The sequence below is a fragment of the Heterodontus francisci genome, chromosome 34 (genome assembly GCF_036365525.1).
Source record: "Heterodontus francisci isolate sHetFra1 chromosome 34, sHetFra1.hap1, whole genome shotgun sequence".
NCBI classification, from domain to species: Eukaryota; Metazoa; Chordata; class Chondrichthyes; order Heterodontiformes; family Heterodontidae; genus Heterodontus; species Heterodontus francisci.
The window spans coordinates 42,026,572-42,034,690 of record NC_090404.1 but is presented as its reverse complement, the minus strand read 5'-3'; the positions used below and the strand labels follow the sequence as shown (position 1 = coordinate 42,034,690).

At 42.9% G+C, this 8,119-nt stretch overlaps 1 non-coding gene across 1 annotated transcript; it reads left to right on the top strand.

Annotated features, from left to right (window-relative positions):
• Positions 1-742: 742 nt before the first annotated feature.
• Positions 743-825, top strand: trnas-uga (transfer RNA serine (anticodon UGA)). The gene has a single exon. It is a non-coding gene; the product is annotated as a tRNA-Ser (tRNA).
• The last annotated feature ends 7,294 nt before the right edge of the window (positions 826-8,119 follow it).

Sequence of the window (8,119 nt, the reverse complement as noted above, 5' to 3'; positions counted from 1 at the left end):
TTTTTTTCTTAAAGCCTTTCTGGGTTACCACCGCTGATTCTCAGTTGCACATGTTCCATTCACACCAATGTTCATTTGGACCTTGAACTCAGTCCATACATTTCGGTCTGAGTGACTGCTCGGCAGACACACACTACAAAAGCAGGACTGGCCTTTGGAAGGACAGAGTCGGAATGCTGATAATATTTCTTTGGGGAATTTTCTGAGACAAGGAATGTGAATTGAGGAACTGGGTTTTGATTTCATGGCAGTTGGTGTTTTTCTCATGAACTGTGTTCTTTGATGAAGTAACGGAGACTTTTGATGAGGGCAGTGGTAATGTGGTTGCTGTTGTGGAGATGGATTTTCAAAAGTCATTTGGTGAAATACCACATAATCAACTTGTTAGAAAAATTAAAGTGATGGAATTAAAGGACCAGTGACAGCCTGGATACATAATTATCTGAGGGATATAAAACAGAGAATAGCGAGAAGAGAAGAGGACTGATTTCCAGGGTGATGGGGAAAAGCTGGATTGTGGGATTAAACTGACTGATCTTCCAAAGAGCTGGCACAGGCTCGGCGGGTCGAGAGGCTTCCTTCTGTGCTGTAAAATTCACTGATTCCATCATGTTAATTTTCACATTAAATGGGAGATGTAATGCAATTCAAGGTTCAAAGACAATGATTCCCAGAATATGTGCAAAGTCAGTTGCATAAAGTATTGTAGCGATAATTAAATACAAAGGGGAGCTTTTACTGTGCTGTGATGGCCGAGTGGTTCAGGTGTTGGACTTGAAATCCGATGGGGGTTTCCCTGCATAGGTTCGAACCCTGCTCACAGCGAAATTAGTGTAATTTTCCTCGAAAATGACTCTATTTGCTTATTGGAAATGTTCAAATGTGTTAACATCAAACAGATATTGCGGAAGCTGAACAAAAGGTGAGAAATAAACACAAAAATCAGCCTGTTCTCACATTGAACAACTTCTCCTTCAACTCCACTCACTTCCTTCAAGTCAAAGGTGTTGCTATGGGTACCCCCATGGGTCCTAGTTATGCATGTCTTTTTGTGGGATATGTCGAGCATTCTTTGTTCTGGTCCTACTCAGGCCCCCTCCCCCAACTCTTTTTCTGGTACATTGATGACTGTATCGGTGCCATTTCCTGCTCCCGCCCCGAACTGGAAAACTTTATTAACTTTGCTTCCAATTTCCACCCTTCTCTCACCTTTACATGGTCCATCCCTGACACTTTCCTTCCCTTCCTCGACTTCTCTGTCTCCATCTCTGGGGATAGATTGTCTACTAATATCCATTATATGCCCACCGACTCCCACAGCGACCTCTACTACACTTCCTCACACCCTACCTCCTGTAAGGACTCCATTCCATTCTCCCAGTTTCTCCATCTCCGTCGCATCTGCTCTGATGATGCTACCTTCCATGACGGTGCTTCTGATATGACCTCCTTTTTCCTCAACTGAGGATTCCACCCCCCACCCCCACTGTTGTTGTCAGGGCCCTCAACCGTGTCTGGCCCATTTCCCGCACCTCTACCCTCACCCCTTCCCCTCCCTCCCAGAACCGTGACAGGGTTCCCCTTGTCCTCACTTACCACCCCATCAGCCTCCATATCCAAAGGATCACCCTCCACCATTTCCGCCACCTCTAGCGTGATGCCACTACCAAATGCATCTTCCCCTCCTTTCCCCTGTCAGCATTTTGAAGGGATCGTTCCCTCTGCGACACCCTGCTCCACTCCTCCATTACCCCCACCACCTCGTCCCCGTCCCATGGGACCTTCCCCTGCAATCGCAGGAGGTGTAATACCTGCCCATTTACCTCCTCTCTCCTCACTATCCCAGGCCCCAAACACTCCTTTCAGGTGAAGCAGCGACTTACTTGTACATATTCCAATGTAGTATACTGTATTCGCTGCTCGCAAAGTGGTCTCCTCTACACTGGGGAGACCAAACGCAGACTGGGTGACTGGTTTGCTGAACACCTCCCCTCAGTCCACATCTCTGTCCTGGGATTGCTGCAATCTTCCAGTGAACATCATCTCATTTACCGATTAGGCACACCACAGCCTGCCGGACTGAACATTGAGTTCAATCATTTCAGAGCATGAGTGGTCCCCCATTTCACTTTTACTTTTATTTTTAGTTCTTTTTTCTTTTTTACAACTTTTTTTAAATGTTTATTTCATTTCATCTTAGTTTGTTCAGTTTGCTTACCCACAGTTTTTTTTTCATGTTTGTACTTGCTGCTGTTCAACCTTCAGTCCGTTAACATCCTATTTGTACTAATGCTTTGTCTTTCAACACACCATTAACATATTGCTTGCCTTTACTCCATGACCTTTTGGTCAGCTTTGTGGCCTTGTCCAATCTACACCTTCTCCTTTGTTATCGCTTGCCCCACCCCCGCCTCACTTGCTTATAACCTTTGACATTTCTAATATTTGCTCGTTCTGAAGAAGGGTCACTGACCCGAAACGTTAACTATGCTTCTCTTTCCACTGATGCTGCCAGACCTGCTGAGTGGTTCCAGCATTTCTTGTTTTTATTTCAGATTTCCAGCAGCTGCAGTATTTTGTTTTTCCAAAAATCAGCCTGCTGGAAGTGAAGAAAAGGGAAAGGCAATTGGTGAGCTTCACTGGTGGTCGAATGGTTGGAGTTCAATACACTTAATGCAACGACCTGGGTTCGATTCCTGGTCAAGAAATTGTCAGTTCTTGCTGCCCTGACAACTCACAAACATGATTTCCATTTAAATTGTATTTTAAAAGCATAAATGGTCAGCACCTCTGGCCTTACTTGTGGAGAGAGGGAAACACAATTAAAGGTTCAGATCAGTGATTATGTACCAGAACTGAAGAATTCAGAGATGTGACAGGTCGATGACAGAGCTCGGAAAGTTAAAGGGAACATGTGAAGGGCTGTGACAAATTACAACACAGAGTGATGTACTGATGAAAGAGAGGGTGGGGCAAAGAAAATATGGGTGGCAGGCAATGGGGCAGCTTTTTCTGCTTGCTGTTCAAACTGCACAAATATCATTCCTGATCAACCAATCACAACTGCTCTGTCAGAGAATCACACTGGACTGAATGACCTCCTTCTGTGCTGTACCTTTCTGTAATTGTATGTTTCCAAACACCACTGCTGCTGCCTTCAAAGTTATTCTACCATCTTACAACACATTGCAGCAAAATACACTTTCTTAACTTGTGTCCTTGACTTTTGACATTGTGATACTAAGGAAATTCAGTGAGAAGTTTTCTTGTCATTTCTATCACCAGCTTTGGAAGCAGACCTGCTGAATGACATTTTAAATGGTGCCAACCCTTCACTGCAGCTCAGCTCATCAAAACATTCACTGTTATCATCGGCCTGTTAGGCATCTTCCTGAGTTACATCTGCTGAACAACATTAGCTTCTCGCAGCTCCGCTTTCTTCACATTGAAAGCCAGTGAGAAATTATGCACAGTTTGAAATCTAAGCAACGGGTAAAAGATTGGAAGGAGAGTGTGACTGGGGATAATTGCTAATGGGAACAACTCTTGCACATTCCAGTATCTGGAAGAAGCAGGAAGATGATATCACAGTGCGTGTTTATCCTGTTATCTGTAAAATCCATCGCTTCTCAATGTCCTCCAAATTTCATTCCCACTCCCTGCTTTCCAGGTAAAGCTGGGTTTCCTGAATCTGGTATGTTGACATGAAGTAACTAATTCACCTGGGAGCTGGAGGAGCAGAAGGATCAGGAGGAAAAGCAGTGAAAGAAGAAGAAGGAGATCCCACATGAAACTGGCAGAATTTGATGTGTGTCAGTTGTTTCTATTGATGTATGACGGCAGTGTGTTGCTTTGCACAATTCACAGGAGCTGCATTGATTAGGTTGGTGCATCTTGGAAATTGAAACTTGTACATCTTCAGCTTTATGCTCTTGTTAACACATTCTGTGCTGTCATTGCCGGGACAAGTCTTTTGTGTTCGAGCTGAACATTGGATTGTTTTAATGAGAAACCAATCTGTGGTGGAAGTGGGCTGAAGTGAAGAAATAGCAAAAGCAGCGTGGAGCAGCTAGCTTGCAGTGAGGTCTGGCAGATTCCCAGGTGCTCCAGTGATGAGAATTCGGTGCTTTTTCCACTGCAGACCTGATTACATTCCCGGTCAGGTGGGATTCTGACCTCTGAAGGAGCCTAACGTTGGGAGTCCCACCTTTTTTTTAGTAGGAAAATATTTGCTCTGAACTCTCTTAGCTCCTCCTTGAATGCCTCCCACTGCTCTGACACTGATTTACCGGCAAATTAGAATTAGAATTAGAACATTACAGTGCAGTACAGGCCCTTCGGCCCTCGATGTTGCGCCGATCTGTGAAACCATCTGACCTACACGATTCCATTTTCATCCATATGTCTATCCAATGACCACTTAAATGCCCTTAAAGTTGGTGAATCTGCTGCTGCTGCAGGCAGGGCGTTCCACGCCATTACTACTCTCTGAGTAAAGAAACTACCTCTCACATCTGTCCTATACCTATCACCCCTCAACTTGAAGCTATGTCCCCTCGTGTTTGCCATCAACATCCGAGGAAAAAGACGCTCACTATCCACCCTATCTAACCCTCTGATTATCTTATACGTCTCTATTAAGTCACCTCTCCTCCTCATTCTCTCCAACGAAAACAACCTCAATTCCCTCAGCCTTTCCTCGTAAGACCTTCCCTCCATACCAGGCAACATCCTAGTAAATCTCCTCTGCACCCTTTCCATAGCTTCCACATCCTTCCTATAATGCGGTGACCAGAACTGCACGCAATACTCCAGGTGCGGTCTCACCAGAGTTTTGTACAGCTGCAGCATGACCTCGTGGCTCCGAAACTCGATCCCCCTACTAATAAAAGCTAACACACCATATGCCTTCTTAACAGCCCTATTAACCTGGGTAGCAACCTTCAGGGATTTATGCACCTGGACACCAAGATCTCTCTGTTCATCTACACTACCAAGAATCTTCCCATCAGCCCAGTACTCTGCATTCCTGTTACTCCTTCCAAAGTGAATCACCTCACACTTTTCCGCATTAAACTCCATTTGCCATCTCTCAGCCCAGCTCTGCAGCCTATCTATGTCCCTCTGTACCCTACAACATCCTTTGGCACTATCCACAACTCCACCGACCTTAGTGTCATCTGCAAATTTACTAACCCACCCTTCTACACCCTCTTCCAGGTCATTTATAAAAATGACAAACAGCAGTGGCCCCAAAACAGATCCTTGCGGTACACCACTAGTAACTAAAATCCAGGATGAACATTTGCCATCAACCACCACCCTCTGTCTTCTTTCAGCTAGCCAATTTCTGATCCAAAGCTCTAAATCACCTTCAACCCCATACTTCCGTATTTTCTGCAATAGCCTACCGTGGGGAACCTTATCAAACGCCTTACTGAAATCCATATACACCACATCCACTGCTTTACCCTCATCCACCTGTTTGGTCACCTTCTCGAAAAACTCAATAAGGTTTGTGAGGCACGACCTACCCTTCACAAAACCGTGCTGACTATCGCTAATGAACTTATTCTTCTCAAGATGATGAGAAATCCTGTCTCTTATAACCTTTTCCAAGATTTTACCCACAACCGAAGTAAGGCTCACAGGTCTATAATTACCAGGGCTGTCTCTACTCCCCTTCTTGAACAAGGGGACAACATTCGCCATCCTCCAGTCTTCCGGCCCTATTCCTGTCGACAATGATGACATAAAGATCAAGGACAAAGGCTCTGCAATCTCCTCCCTAGCTTCCCAGGGAATTCTAGGATAAATCCCATCTGGCCCAGGGGACTTATCTATTTTCACACTTTCCAAAATTGATAACACCTCCTCCTTGTGAACCTCAATCCCATCTAGCCTAGTAGCCTGAATCTCAGTATTCTCAACAACATTTTCTTTAAATGGCTGTTTCCAGTCCTCTTTTAAAAAATCAAATCTCCAATGAGTAAAAGTGACCTTCTCACATTTAAAATTTTAACTCTTGGTCGATCTGTATCCTTTTCTAACTACGCTAAATCCAGCTGAATTATGATCACTGCCACTAAAATGCTCTCCCACTGATACCCCTTCCACCTACACAGGTTTTTTCCTTAACACTACGTCCAGAACTGCCCCTTCTCTTGCTGGGTTTGCTCAGCATTGGCTAAAAATTCTCCTGAATGCACTGTAAGAATTTTGCTTCATCTATACTTTATGGACTTCAGAATCTTCAGAATTATACATAAATATTGAATCTTAATTTCCACATTGATAAACATTGGATTGAATTTGATGCAGCTATAAAGCAGTTTCTTTGAGCAACACGAAAGGAAATCGGTATTAAATTAAGTTAAAACTACAATTATCTATCACTGTGTAGTGTGACGGCACTTCATGATGCAATGATCTCTGCTCAAGGCAATTCTTAAAGAGAACATCCCCTCTTGCATTATTTAACTCTGCTAATATTGCCTGTTGTATTTTCAGATAAAGCTGCACCATGAAACATTTTGATGTCTTGAAAATGTGCAACCTCCCCATATAGCAACTGAACCACTGAACTGATAAGAAAACAAAAACTACAACCCACACTTGTGCACTTGTACATTCCATACCGAAGCATCAGGACAAGTATCGGACTGTTACCTGACCTGGGTTCATCCAGCAGCCCCAGAGGAAGGAGTTTTATTCCAGACAATCACTGAGGAGAGAGGAACAAAGAGAGAAAAGGAGGAAGAGAACGACAGAGAGATTAATAGAGTCTGGAGTAGATGCTGAAATGAACAGATTCACTCCACAATTCTATATTTTACTTCATTGAGGTTGACAGACAGAAAGCAAGAAAAGACACAAAGATGTACATTTAAACAGTGCCATTCACGTCATCAGGATCTCACAAAGCAGTTTACAGTCAATAAAGTACTTTTGAAGTGTGGTTTCTTCTGCAATCTCATGACAGAGAGAGACAGAGAGTTCGACAAAAATACTGATTCAGCAGATGCCAAAATATGATCTTAAGAATTACATCTCAATATGGAAACTTTATTTCCAGTTCTGTAAAAATCTTATTGTTTGTTTGATTCCGGTTCAGTAAATGTAAACCTGAAGCAGAGTGAATAAATTCGCCTCTAATCCCTGATGAAATAGGGACAAAGCTTCCCAAATTCTATCAGGTCACCTTCCAGCCTTCTCTATTCTCGAGGTTTTCCTGTTTGTTTTAACCTCTCCGTTCTGGTAAAAGTTGTGAGTGAACGTTTATTTTCCTGTTCACTGTGAGACCTGGCAGCAGTGGAAACAATTCCAAATCTCCTGTTTGAAATTCTTCTTTTTTTGTTTATTAATGCATTATCTCAATGTGTTTATTATCGTAACCACTCGACTATGATTTCTCGTTCTCTATCTGTTTAAATGTTGCTCAGTAAAAATTTCAATCATCCTCTGCTTTGCAACACACGGGCATTGAATCGCTGAACAGTCTCTGCTCTAGAAAATGCAGAAAGAGACAATCTCGTCTTGTATTATTTTTACCCAGCTATTTTCCTCTGTAACATGTTAAAATAACTCTATACAACTAAAATAAATCAAGATTATGAAGGTAAAAATCCAGTCACCTCCTCGGGGATTTGAACCACATTGACACACATAGAACGAAACACACAGATTTGTGCACCGAGAGTGAGGGAGGCCAAAAGAGAGACAGACAGCCGGAAAGAAAGAGTATCTCCAATTTGGCAAATTTTTGTTCCATTTCGAAACGTAAATTTTGAAATGCAAATGAGAAAATCCTGGAGGGATTGAAAGGTGCAGGATTTTATTACCTGTAACTGATGATTGGTTCTGCAGGGACCTGGTTAAACTTTGAAATAATCGGAAAGGTAGACAGCAGGACACGAGCACTCACACAGAATTCACAACAGATTGTTAAGTTTATCATCTTAACCACTCGGCTACAATTGCATGCAATAAAGTATTATGCCTGGTAAATGGAGTTCGGTCAGAAAAGCAACAGCAAAGTTAAAAATAAACTCGCCCAACTTGGGTTGAAGTTTAGTAGAAAAGTAACAAGACTGTGGTTGCTGAAAATCTGAAATAAAAG